Source organism: Budorcas taxicolor, chromosome 1, assembly GCF_023091745.1.
Source record: "Budorcas taxicolor isolate Tak-1 chromosome 1, Takin1.1, whole genome shotgun sequence".
Classification (NCBI taxonomy): Eukaryota; Metazoa; Chordata; class Mammalia; order Artiodactyla; family Bovidae; genus Budorcas; species Budorcas taxicolor.
In genome coordinates, this window is record NC_068910.1 from 139,164,791 (window position 1) to 139,178,823 (window position 14,033).

The window sequence follows — 14,033 nt, forward strand, 5'->3', positions numbered from 1 at the left end:
AGCTTTAGCATCACTCCTTCCAAGGAAATCCCAGGGCTGATCTCCTTCAGAATGGACTGGTTGGATCTCCTTGCAGTCCAAGGGACTCTCCAGAGTCTTCTCCAACACCACAGTTCAAAAGCATCAATTCTTCAGCGCTCAGCCTTCTTCACAGTCCAAGTCTCACATCCATACATGACCACAGGAAAAACCAGAGCCTTGACTAGACGGACCTTAGTCGGCAAAGTAATGTCTCTGCTTTTGAGTATACTATCTAGGTTGGTCATAACTTTCCTTCCAAGGAGTAAGCATCTTTTAATTTCATGGCTGCAATCACCATCTGCTGTGATTTTGGAGCCCCAAAAAATAGTCTGACATTGTTTCCACTGTTTCTCCATCTATTTCCCATGAAGTGATGGGACCAGATGCCATGACCTTCGTTTTCTGAATGTTGAGCTTTAAGCCAACTTTTTCACTCTCTTTTACTTTCATCAAGAGGCTTTTTAGTTCCTCTTCACTTTCTGCCATAAGGGTGTTGTCATCTGCATATCTAAGGTTATTGATATTTCTCCCGGCAATCTTGATTCCAGCTTGTGCTGCTTCCAGCCCAGCGTTTCTCATGATGTACTCTGCATATAAGTTAAATAAGCAGGGTGACAATATACAGCCCTGATGTACTCCTTTTCCTATTTGGAACCAGTCTGTTGTTCCATGTCCAGTTCTAACTGCTGCTTCCTGACCTGCATACAGAATTCTCAAGAGGCAGGTCAGGAGGTCTGGTATTCCCATCTCTTTCAGAATTTTCCACGGTTTATTATGATTCACACAGTCAAAGGCTTTGGCATAGTCAATGAAGCAGAAATAGATGTTTTTCTGGAACTCTCTTGCTTTTTCCATGATCCAGTGGATGTTGGCAATTTGATCTCTGGTTCCTCTGCCTTTTCTAAAACCAGCTTGAACATCTGGAAGTTCACGGTTCACATATTGCTGAAGCCTGGCTTGGAGAATTTTGAGCATTACTTTACTAGAATGTGAGATGAGTGCAATTGTGCAGTAGTTTGAGCATTCTTTTGCATTGCCTTTCTTTGGAATTGGAATGAAAACTGACCTTTTCCAGTCCTGTGGCCACTGCTGAGTTTTCCAAATTTTCTGGCATATCGAGTGCAGCACTTTCACAGCATCATCTTTCAGGATTTGAAACAGCTCAACTGGAATTCCATCACCTCCACTAGCTTTGTTCATAGTGATGCATTCCAAGGCCCACTTGACTTCACATTCCAGGATGTCTGGCTCTAGATTAGTGATCACATCATCATGATTATCTGGGTCGTGAAGATCTTTTTTGTACAGTTCTTCTGTGTATTCTTGCCACCTCTTCTTAATATCTTCTGCTTGGGCTTCCCTGGTGGCTCAGAGGTTAAAGCATCTGCCTCCAATGCAGGAGACCCAGGTTTGATCCCTGGGTTGGGAAGATCCCCTGGAGAAGGAAATGGTAACCCACTCCAGTATTCTTGCCTGGAGAAGCCCATGGATGGAGAAGCCTGATAGGCTACAGTCCACGGGGTTGCAAAGAGTCTGACACGACTGAGCAACTTCACCTTCACCTTCTGTTAGGTCCCGACCATTTCTGTCCTTTATCGAGCCCATCTTTGCATGAAATGTTCCCTTGGTATCTCTAATTTTCTTGAAGAGATCTCTAGTCTGTCCCATTCTGTTCTTTTCCTCTGTTTCTTTGCATTGATTGCTGAAGAAGGCTTTCTTATCTCTTCTTGCTATTCTCTGGAACTCTGCATTTAGATGCTTATATCTTTTCTTTTCCTTTGCTTTTCGCCTCTCTTCTTTTCACAGCTATTTGTAAGGCCTCCCCAGACAGCCATTTTGCTTTTTTGCACTTCTTTTCCATGGGGATGGTCTTGATCCCTGTCTTCTGTACAATGTCATGAACCTCATTCCATAGTTCATCAGGCACTCTATCAGATCTAGGCCCTTAAATCTATTTCTCACTTCCACTGTATAATCATAAGGGATTTGATTCTCTTAGAGATCATTTAATGCATGCTTATCTTTCTCAGACGGATAAACTGAGATAAGAATGAGGAATTGACTTATAGTACTTAGCAATCTGACTGTGTTTTTTAACTTCTAAATCAGTGTTCTCTATAGAATTATCCACGGACCTGGGTTCAGTCCCTGGGTTGGGAAGATCCCCTGAAGGAGGGCATGGCAATTCACTCCAGTATTCTTGCCTGGAGTATCCCCAAATACAGAGGAGCCTGGTGGGCTGCAGTCCATGGGGTTGCAAAGGGTGGGATACGACTGAGTAACTAAGCACACACACACAGAAGAAAACAGACTTGCTATTTAAGTTTTCTCTCTTGGTCTCAGTTTGTTTTTTTTTAACTGGTTTATATCAGATAATTACTAAGATTCACTCTGACTCTAATATTCTATGGTTCAATGATTTTATGCTGTATAAAATCATTATAGCATTTATATCATGTCAGAGGACTTTGATTTTGTTTGAAAATCTGCATTAAAATGCTACATCTGAAAGAGAAAAGACTGAGAGAGAGGAGTAGAGGTAGGCCATGGAACCAAAAGTGTCACAAATTAAGATAAAAATTGATATATTTGTTGGTAATTTACAAGTTGAATCTTGTAAAATTCTTTTAAGTCTTGAAAAAAATATTTTAAGAATCATCTTGCATTTTATATCTGGCTTATAAACAGATTTTGCCATTTACTTTTTTACATTTAGTCTAAACAGTGTTTTTCAATTAAAAATATATCAGAATGAGGTTCAGGGAATAATTCAGTATAGATCACTTACAGTTTCAGTCTTGAGGAGGAAATGTGCTATATTTTAGCTATAATGATACTATTGAGTTAGTAGTCATATCTTCAAGTGACTTATAGGGAAACTATTAGCAGTAATGTGTTTCTGTGTAGAAATTTCCATGACATTTTAAGAAAGACAAATTTCAGCGCACTGATTTTATTGAGAAATTGGTTTGAATCTAGGTTCTACCACCTATTATCTGGGTGTCCTTGGGCAAGTTATCCAAACCTTTCTAAGACTGAGATTCCTTTTGTGTAAACTGAAGATACTACGTACACTTAATTCAAAGGATCATTGTCAGTATTAAATGAGACCCTGTGGGTCAAGAGCTTAGCATGTATTGTTTAGCATGTCGTGGGTTTTCAGACTTGCTCCTAGAAGTAGACTCCATCGAAGTATGATATTCAAACTGTAGATAACTTTGATAAAAGGGAAATTTTTCAAACAAGGTAGACTCTGTTTCTGTTTGCATTCCCATAAATAAAGTGACCTTACTAAATCAGGGACATAAGTCTTTAATACTTAATCAGAAGGTAACAATCCAAAGATATATTTTTTAAGATTGATAAAACCTGTACTTCATATTTATAGAGTTTTTTGTGGTTTATCATACTTGTAAAGGAGTGTGTATAAGTTTTTGAATTTTTTCTGTCCACCAAATAACCATACAGTTATTTGCACTATTAAGATACACTGATTTAGAGAGTTGGTGTTTACACAGCTAGTCGGTACTGGTACTGTCATCAGGGATCAGATCTTCTGACTACTTCTGGCACAGTGCTCTGATTAATGAATGTTCATTAAGCATTTATTAGGAAGAAAGCACCATGATGAGCACTGAGAGAGAGGCATTGGAGGGTGCACACATTGCTTTGTTTACCCAGCACTGCTCCCTCCAACTGTCCTTTATAGGAACTTCCCAATGTTCTAAGAACTGTGGCCACCACCGGTCCCGAGCCACAGGATGACTGAGGGCTTCTGCGTCAGCCTCATGCCAGCCATAGTAAGCAGGCAAAGAAACCACCTGATAGAAAAGCATGGGACTCAGAAATCCTTTAATAGGAGAGAGAGGAAGGGAGAGGGAGAGAGAGAGGGGAGGAGGAGAGGGAGAGAGAGTTATCTGGGTGTATGGTCTGTTAAATGCAGCACTTTGGAAATGATGGCAGTTAACATTCTGTCGCTGAGAAGAGGAAGAAGGCTATCTGAGGTGAGATAGAAAAACCAAGTAGATATTCAGACGCCAGTCACGATGTGAGACAGAGTTCTGACTTTCTAGTTGTTCTTGAGCCCAGCTGCATTTTTTTATTGGTGTTTCATGATCCACTCTAGTGTCCTTACGATAAATCCTCCCTTTTTTTGGTTAAACTAGTTAGAATTTTTGTTATATGCAACAAAGATTGAGAATTAACACCAATATCAGAATTAAAGACATGAGTTCTCTGCTCCTGTGACCAAGAAACCAACATTACTACTTCCACAAGACTCATATTAGGCTAGTTACTTAGGTAGTACTGGGGAGCTTAGTAAAATGCAGATTCTAAGGCACACTTTACAAATTCTGGTTCAGGATGTCTGCCATTTGGCCTGAAAATCTGCATTTCAAACAAAATTTTCAAGTGATTCTGATTCACAACCAGAATGGGAAACCTCTGGCAGAAATACTTTTGTAAAAGTTTGAGGGACATGGCAATATAACTCAAAGATGGCACGGCTCATGTCAGTGATAATCCATCAGCTGTATTGCAGTTTGAACATTGATTAGAGGGTAAAATTAAGCTTTTCCTCTTATAGGGTTGCAGTTGCTTTAATGTGTTAGGATAAGGAGAAGAGAAAAGGCAGTGCAGTCAGGCCTGGGGATAAAGGGTTTGGTGGAAAAGGGGGAAGAACTGAATGCCAGAATGGAAGATCTTACTTAGGAAAAGAGGAAGAAATGATAGCTGGCCAGAGGACGTGGCCACTTGTCTGCCTGACTCGTAAGGGCAATAGACACAGCATTAGGCCTCCCTGGCCAGAAGCAAGGTGGGAAAAGCAAAGCAGAACAAAAACTCTTCTGGTGGAAGAAGTCGTGTCCGTGCCTTTGTATCTCCTTTCTAGACCTGCCCTCTGACGGGAAGGTAGTTCATAGATGTAGAGGTTATTTCCCTTATCTTTGCCTCCTTACCTCATAGGCTTTTGCCAGATGGGGGAATTTGGGAAGAACTACTTCCTGCCCCCAAATTGACCCTGCCATAATTTACATTTATCTCAGCATCTTTTCAGAAACGCAGGTCATCAGCAATTCTTGGGGCAGCTATAACCGCAGTCAAGCTTACAAGGACACTCATGACGTGGTTCTTCCACTTGAGCAACACAAACAGCTCCATGGATCCTGCTAAGGCGCTAGAGGGAAGTGTGAGAACGATCAAAATGGCCTTAGGGTTGGGGTGAGGAGAAGGGGTGGCATAATGATTCTTGTGTTGTTTCCTGACTGCCAAAAAAGCAATTCTGGGAAATGGAAACTAAGTGTGGTTAAATTCTCAGTATCTTAGAGGATCATTGCAGGGGGAAACTTAGAGATTATCCAGTCTGTAACTCTGAGTCCCAGAGAAAGGAAGTGACCTGTCTAGAGTCATCTAGCTGGTGGGAAAGTCAGATCTAGAATTTAGATCTCCCAACACTGAGCTCAATGTTCAACGAATGTTCTACAAATAGTAAGGCCTTGTACGGTATACCCCAAACAAAATTACTATGAGTAAAACTCATGACTGTACAGCGTAAGAAGATAGTCAATATGAGAAGCAGAGTTATAGCAATGATTGTACTAGTCACTTCAGGCTACCATAACAAAATACCACGGTCTGAGTAGCTTAAACAGCAGAAATTTGTTCCTCTCATTTCTGGAAGCTGGGAACTCTACAATCTAAGTGCCAGTGAACTGGTTCCTGTGAGGACTTTCTTCTGGCTTGCAGGTGGACAGCCACCATCTTGCTGTGGCCTTCCACAGCCCGGAGATGCGCATGAGTGAGCAAGCTCTGGTGTCTGTTCTAACAGAGGTATTTATTAATCCCATTGCATTAGGTTGCCGCCTCTTATAAACTCACCTTACCTAATTACCTCCTTACAAACTATATCTCCACATAGTTGCTTTGGGGATTAGAGCTTCAACATATGGGTTCTGGAGGGACAAAACTCGGTCTGTAGAAGAATCATTTTTGGAATAGACCCCTGTCTCTGTCTTTCTGTCTGTCCCATGGTCACACTGATAATTTACCTGAAGGCAGGCACTTGGTCCCTCTGCTAACACCAAAGATGCCACTCTTGAAAACAGAGGCAAAAGTACCAACAAATAATGACACCCTACCTTACACCTATTTTATTTTCTGTGGTGTTTCTTTATGAAGAAAGCAAAGGTCCACAGGAAAAATCAGTCTAGTACGTGGCCACTAACACTGATAATTCTCTTAGAGAGACAAATGGAAGCATCAATGTTAGTTGACTTAAACTGAGCGATTGTACAAACAGAGAAACTGCAGATACACATTGCTTATCTGCAGTTCCCAAGTCCAGAAAGCTTGGACATCTGACCACGTTTCTGTAAGTGTGCATTTAGTAGCAAAACCTGACTTGCCAAAAAACAAGGCTGTTTATAGTCCTTCCTTTGCCCACTTATTAAGAACGTTTAAATATTTTGTTGAAGAAATAGTAAAGCATTTGATTATGAGATCCTTCCCCAGATCCTGCAGAGATTTGTGTAGTATATAATAAAAATGTCCTGAACTATCTTTCTAAACCCAAATAAGTATACGTTCTTGAAACACATGGGACCCCCAAGGTATCGGACTGGTAAGTTAGAGTTTATACTAAAGAGAACCTTCTGTTTCATGGACTGAAATCACATGTGATATCATAGACGGGGAGGCTGGGGGAGGAGTAAGATTAAGCAGAGGTGATTGGCTGCCCAGAGTTCCCAGGAAATGAGCTTTTGCCAAAATCATCAGAATGGGTATGAGTGAGAAGGTGACTGAGTTGAGCAAAATTGGCCATCCTGTGTCTGCCAGACTCAAATTTCTGTGAGTGGGGTCATGAGACTCTTCAAATGAAATGTTTAGCTCAAATATATGGATGTGTATTGTGCAGGCTCCTGAGGAGGATAGCCCTTGTGATTTTGAAGCAGCAAAAAGAATGTTGCTGTTTCAGGAATTTGGCAATGCCGTCTGACCTGGAAGGTTGACCCACAGGGAGAAGCTGACTTTCTGCTATTTCCTTCTTATTCATCTCTTCTTGTTGGGACTTTGCCCAATCACTTGATCTGTGTGCTTCATTTTTTCATTTAAGTGTACATGGTGTGAATAGCTTCCCTTACTCTGTTCTGGATCAACATATAAACTATCACTGAAAAAATACCGTAAGTCCCATACAGGCCTTGTTTGGAAGGTTACTTGATAGCATAGACTTTGGTTTTAGTACAGTGACCTCAGGGTTGGGAATCATGCCTCTAGTTTCAGACTTGATATTAACTTTGAGTGTGACTTGAACATGTCACTTCCCCTTTATCTAGACTTGCTTCCTTATTCAGAAAACAAAAGACTTGGGATTGATGATCTTTGAGGTCTCTTTTATGGTTAATACTGAACCTATAAATGACAAGATGAGTCATGATAATTATAACAGGACTCCAGTTTGCTTAGCAATGGATAGCTTATAGACAACTTTCATATCCATTAAACCATTAGATACTTAAGACAAACCTGAACTGTAAGCTGGTCAGCTAGTTATTATTGTTGTCCTCTCAAGGCTATGGTTTTTCCAGTGGTCATGTATGGATGTGAGAGTTGGACTGTGAAGAAAGCTGAGCACCAAAGAATTGATACTTTTGAACTGTGGTGTTGGAGAAGACTCTGGAGAGTCCCTGGACTGCAAGGAGATCCAACCAGTCCATTCTAAAGGAGATCAGTCCTGGGTGTTCTTTGGAAGGAGTGATGCTAAAGCTGAAACTCCAGTACTTTGGCCACCTCATGCAAAGAGTTGACTCACTGGAAAAGACTCTGATGCTGGGAGGGATTGAGGGCAGGAGGAGAAAGGGACGACAGAGGATGAGATGGCTGGATGGCATCACCAACTCAATGCACATGAGTTTGAGTGAACTCTGGAAGTTGGTGATGGACAGGGAGGACTGGCGTGCTGCGATTCATGGGGTTGCAAAGAGTCGGACACGACTGAGCGACTGAACTGAACTGAACTAAAGAAGTTCAGAGAGGAGAGATGTTGGTTGACCAAGGTCACAGAACAAACTAGAGTCTATAAAGAAGGACCAGACCAGATTTTCTGATCCCCTAACTGCCTTACCTGTGCTCTTTCCACTCTGCCTCATTCCTTGACTGGTTTCAGGGTTGTCTTGCTCTCCACAGCATCACGAAAGTACACGTACACTTGTGTGCTCACAAGAAAAGGGGATTACTTATGGCCAGTTGTAGGTGCACAAATTACTTAAGCCTTGTGTCAGACAGCAAAAGTTGCTGATGCCAGATTCAGAGAGGGGACTAGGGAAGTTACAGGAAATGTGAAGCCACCTGTGTGTGTGACAGGGCCAATGAAATGCTCAAGCCAAGCACACTGGAAGAAGTAGAAGGAGGTGAGGAAGCTTAGCGTGGGATGAGGTGCCACAGTCAAGCGGAGATAGCTGAAACATTCCCTGAGAAAACACACTTGTGACCTGTCTCACATCCAGACATTTTCCAAAGCCTATTGTGTGGGCCTAGGTTGAGTAGTATTTTCTACCTTTTGACAGTGTGATGTTTGGGGAGAAAATACCCAGGAAGTGTTTTAGCTTTTGTTAGTCAAGACATTGGTTTTCCTTGTTGTTAACAGCTGAGAAGATATTAGCAGATGCAGTTTCAGAAATGTATGAGAGAAAGGGATGAAAAGAGGAGAGCCAGATCTCTCTGGGCCTTGGTTTCCTCATCTGCAAATGAACCTGGCATTCAAGGCCCTCTGCCATCTGGCTCCAGCCTTCTGTAGCACCACCCCTCTGCATACAGACATCCTTTGGTATGTATGCAGGGGATCAGTTACAGGACCCCCTGTGATACCAAAATCTGCTAATGCTCAAGTCTCTTATATAAAATGGTACCGTATTTGAAGATAACCTATGAACATCCTCCCATGTATTTTAAATCACCTCTAGGTTACATATAATAACTAATATAATGTAAATGCTGTGTACATAGTTGCCAGTGTGGCAAATTCAAGTTTTTCCATTTAGAACTTTAGGGACTTTAAAAATATTTTTTTTCTGTGGTTGGTTGGATGTGGAACCTGTGGGTATGGTAGTTGACTGTACTCTAAAAATCCCCACTTCTCTCTCCTGCCCACAAGGCAATCTGACTCTGCTTTTGCATCTCTAAGTCCCTCTCTCCTTGATCTGTTCTCACTGGTGTAATTCTCTGTATTTCTAATGCCATGAAGCTTTCCCTGAATGTCCTAACTGGAAGCAGTCACTTGTTTTGACTTGCAGATTCTGCTTATCAATTTCCACTTTGTTTCATATCCTGTGCTCTTGCCCAGCTGGGATCCTTGATGGCAAACACATCACTATGTACTATGCCCTCCCCAGAACTGTGTATTTACTTCACAGTGATGTAGAATCATAATAGATATCTGAATGAAGGGGTAAATGAGCTCTGAGATCCCTTATAACCCCAACTCACTAAGATTTAAAAGCAACGTAATACCTGTTAAGAAACCAGATTAGAAAGAAGAAACAAGAATCCATCTTCAAAGCGGGATACTTTTTTACAAAGTTATCATTGAGACTTGTCCAGTCAAAAACTAAACTGTCTTGGCTGAATTATTCTTGTTTCTTTAAAAAGAAATCAATTCAAAGGTAGGTTCCATGTGGTACCAGAAGTACTGCCTGGGGAGGGTTAATGTTGAGATCCTGTTTTGTTTCTTACTAGCTGGTGTGACAAGTCACGTCCCTTTTCTGAGCCCAGTTTCTTCAACCTAAAGATGATAAGATCAGTTCCACAGAGTTGTTGGGAGGGGTCAGTGTGATAATGGATGTGAAAGTGCTTTGCGAACTGAAAAGAACTCCAGCTAAAAGGGGTTATCATTATCATTATTTCAGAAGTCATTTACATGGGATATAAATGCAATCTCTAGAGCTCCTTTGAGCCTCTAAGTGTACAGACTGTATTTAGAAGTTTATATCATACCCAATATGGGGTTGAACAGCAGCCAACTCGTGTTAACAGCCCTGAGTCCTAATTTACAGAGTACCTTTCCTCTGAGCTCAAGAGCTGTTAGAAGCTGGACCCATCGATCCTCAGTCAATTTCCATTCAATCATTAATTCAACAAATGTTTACTGTATGCCTACTAAGTGTCAGACAGTATTTTTGATGGTGGTTTGCTGATATTGTTAAGGTCCTGTTCCTTTAGGGGAAACTGCAGATCCATAGAAGAAAAGGGACTGTACATGCCGCATGCACAGACAGGGTGCAGCTCAGAGATTAGGGTAGGTAGTGGCCACACTGTGTTAAGTAAGAATAATCGTTTTAGGAACTGAAGCCGAGCACCTTTAGTTTGAGTCATGTGTCTTCATCTACTGCAAACTGTGACTTTGCCTTATTTGTCGATAATAAGAGATGATGTCAGTGACTGAAAGGCACATTGTGTGACCTGAGTTACATGCCTTAGGTTTCTGAGTTGCTTTGGTCAGCTCGGTTTCAGACATTTTGGAGAGGAAAGTTTCAAAGTGGCCTATTGATTGAGAGACATGTGAGTCTGTCTCAGAGCTGACTCCTACAGAGCCCTGCACCTGGGTGAGACACATTTCCCATCGTTGCAGTTTCACTTTTATCCTTCAGAGAAAATAGGCTCTTTCTTCCCAGTGGAGGATTTTTGAGATGCTGGGATAAAAGCTCCCCTTTCATGTACAGGTGACTCAGAGAGCAGGGAGTCAGCAAAGATGTGGTCATCCAGCCCAAGATGCTACAAAGGAGCATGAGGCATGTTTCCCATTTTCAGCCTCGTAGGTGCTCAGAGATATTTCCTACCAACAGTTCTGAGTGAGCATCCACAGCTTTAGCCAGAATACGGAAATGACATAGATCATTCGTACCATTTCCAATGGTATGATTGTTACAGTGAATATGACACATTTGCTGAGGGGTTATGGACCTAGAGAAAGACACAGGGATGACAAGGCTCATTCCAAAAACTCACTATGGAGTGATCAAGAACATACAAAAATATTTAGAAGGGGCCACTCATTCAACACATAGCTCTTGACAGGATTTGTTTACCTGAATCATAACTTCAAAGAGAGTAAAGAGAATTTGGTTGAACCAGGCAAGTTTTTCTCTTTTGTTTTATTTCTAAGTTGTGGTATTTTGATAGCTTTGTAGGTTAACAGAAGAATTTGGGCAAAAAAAGATTTTTCAACTTGATATAAACTTTCAGTTCTGAAAGATGAATAAATTCTACAAATCTACTGTACAACATAGTGTATACATTATATATTATTTATAATAATATTATGTCATGGAGTTAAGGATTTGTTAAGAGGGTAGAACTTATGTTAAGCATTCTCTTCATGAAAAAGTGAAAGTGAGTCAGTCGTGTCTGAGTCTTGGAGATCTTCCCCAGCCAGGGATTGAACCCTGGTCTCTGCATTGCAGATGAATTCTTTACCATCTGAGCTGCCAGAGAAGCCCAGTATTTCTATATCCACACGCAAAGATAAAACAACCCGCTACCACCAACAATAAAAATAAAGGGACAGAAAGAAACTTTCGGAGATAATGGATATGTTTATTACCTTGATTGTGGTGATGGTTTAAAGGGTGTGTGCATATGTCCAAACACATCAAATCATGAGCATTAATTATGTAAAGTTTTTTTGTGTGTATCAATTATACTTCAATAAAGTATATCTTTTTGTTTGTTTGTTTACCAAAAAGACTGAGTGGGAAGAGCACATTCCAGAGGTGAACGCTGTTCTAGGGACAGGAAAGCAGAAGCTGCTCCTGGGCACCTCAAGCAGTTCTGTTGCAGGACTCCACCGCAGAGTGGAGTGGAGTAGGCAAATGCTGTTGGAAAAGGTCCTTTGGTATCACCTTGACAGCCAGCTTTATTTACTTCTGCCTAACTGGAGGCACAATACTGTGGGAGTGCTACTGGGAAGAATTTAATGATTGCTCATGTACATCCTAAATCCTTGATGTGTAGTTACTATTTCACAATTCATCCAGTCTTTTATATGCCACAGAAGGCCGTGCACAACTGGAAATCTGACTTCTTCTCAATTAAAGAATGATATAGAAATTCTTGATGAATAAGGACTCAGATCTATCATAATGGTTTTTCCAACCACTGCTTTGATTGAGATGTGGTGTGAATACCACAAATACTTTGCTTGCTTTTGGCAAAATGGCCCTAGAAATTCAATAACCATAATAGACCTTTGGTTTTATTGATAAATAATATATTGGCTTGGATAAGACAAAAAGGAAAATTCTCATGTTTATTTTGACTATTCATTTGTGTTATAGAATCGCCTTTCTCCTTGGTTTGGTGGTGGTGGTTTAGCCGCTAAGTTGTGTCTGACTCTTGCAACCCCATGAACTATAGCTTTCCAGGTTCCTCTGTCCATGGGATTCTCCAGGCAAGAATACTGGAGTGGGTTGCCATTTCCTTCTCCAGGGGATCTTCCCAACCCAGGGATCAAACCTGGGTCTCCTGCATTGCAGGCAGATTCCTTACCGGCTAAGCTATGAATCACTTCTCCTTGGTTTAAACGTAGGTAAATATGTAGGTATACATTTTAGAATTAGCTTCTTCTTGTTCTTCACTTACCCAGAAAGATTACAATAAGTGCAATGTTGTTAGTGATTCAGCCGTTAGTATGCTTGCCTGGTTTTCTAGTTTTTGTCAAAGTAATATGTTTAGTTTAAGTATTTCTGTTTCAAATTCTTGAAGTTTATCAAATACTTATAAGATAATGTTTTTATACCTCCACTCTTTCTGAAATACCCAGAGCCCCAAACTAGTGATAGAGCAGTGTAGAATAGTGGATTGGACCTGACCCCAGGATATAGGTGGAATGAATTCTACAGAGACTATACCACTTACCAGTTTTGTGATATTGGGCAAATCATATACCTGCTATGGGTCTTGATTTTCCTTCTGGAAATTTCCCTTTCCTGCCTTCAACTAATATTTTTTGGTGTCTGCTAGATGTGCTGATGCACTGCGCTCGATATTGTATGTGTGATTCTGTGGTGCTTTCCCTCTGAAAAGCTTACATTCTGAAAGGGGATGCTTAAGGTCACCCTGCAGTGTTAGCCATGGAGGACATAGGTATGGGGCTCTATGAGAGCCCAGTGACGAGCATCGAATAACACTGGAGGATAAGAGGAAAGCTTCCTGGAGGAGTTGATGCCTGTGTTGGATTTTAAGTGAAAGTGAAATGAAAGTGAAAGTTGCACAGTCGTGTCCGACTCTTTGTGACCCTGTGGACTTCTCCAGGCCAGGATACTGGAGTGGGTAGCCTTTCCCTTCTCCAAGGGATCTTCCCAACCCAGGGATCGAACTCAGGTCTCCCACATTGCAGGCAGATTCTTTACCAGCTAATCCAGAAAGCAAAGGGAGTCTGGAGCCTTCACAGGCAGGAAGGGCAGTACAGATGCATGCACAGAGGCGGGAGGCAGTACGGTGCCCTTGGGGCAACGATGGGAGGCACACGGCTGGAGGCAAGGATAAGCATGGGGAGAGCTGGGGTGTGGGCTGGAAATGTAGTGGTGAAGGTTCTTTTAGGCTAAGCTGAGAATAAATCATAATAATAGTAATGTAATATTATATAATAATAATACATAAATAATATATCATAAAATAAACTGCTGTTAATAATAACTACCTTTTGTTGACAGAATTGAAAATAGAAGTTAAGCGTATCTTTAGATTTTAAAGATTGCCAAAATTAGTATTGCAGAGTGCCTCACTTTTTACCAAATAGTTATTTCTAATACATGTCACACCATTTCATGAATGTAAACAAGGATTAAAAAGATCTGCTGGCTTAACCCATACCTATTAATAATATCAAGAGCTGTGGAAGTAGGGAAATGATGTGTTCTTCCATGATGTAAAATTTTACAACTGTTCACTTAAATATCCACCAGAGTGGTTTGATAAACTAGTTCAAATATTAGCATATTCTTGAGAATAATAAGAGT

General features: G+C 41.0%; 1 non-coding gene across 1 annotated transcript; it reads left to right on the forward strand.

The window, feature by feature from the left end:
- Positions 1 to 1,378: 1,378 nt before the first annotated feature.
- Positions 1,379 to 1,450, forward strand: TRNAW-CCA (transfer RNA tryptophan (anticodon CCA)). The gene has a single exon. It is a non-coding gene; the product is annotated as a tRNA-Trp (tRNA).
- The last annotated feature ends 12,583 nt before the right edge of the window (positions 1,451 to 14,033 follow it).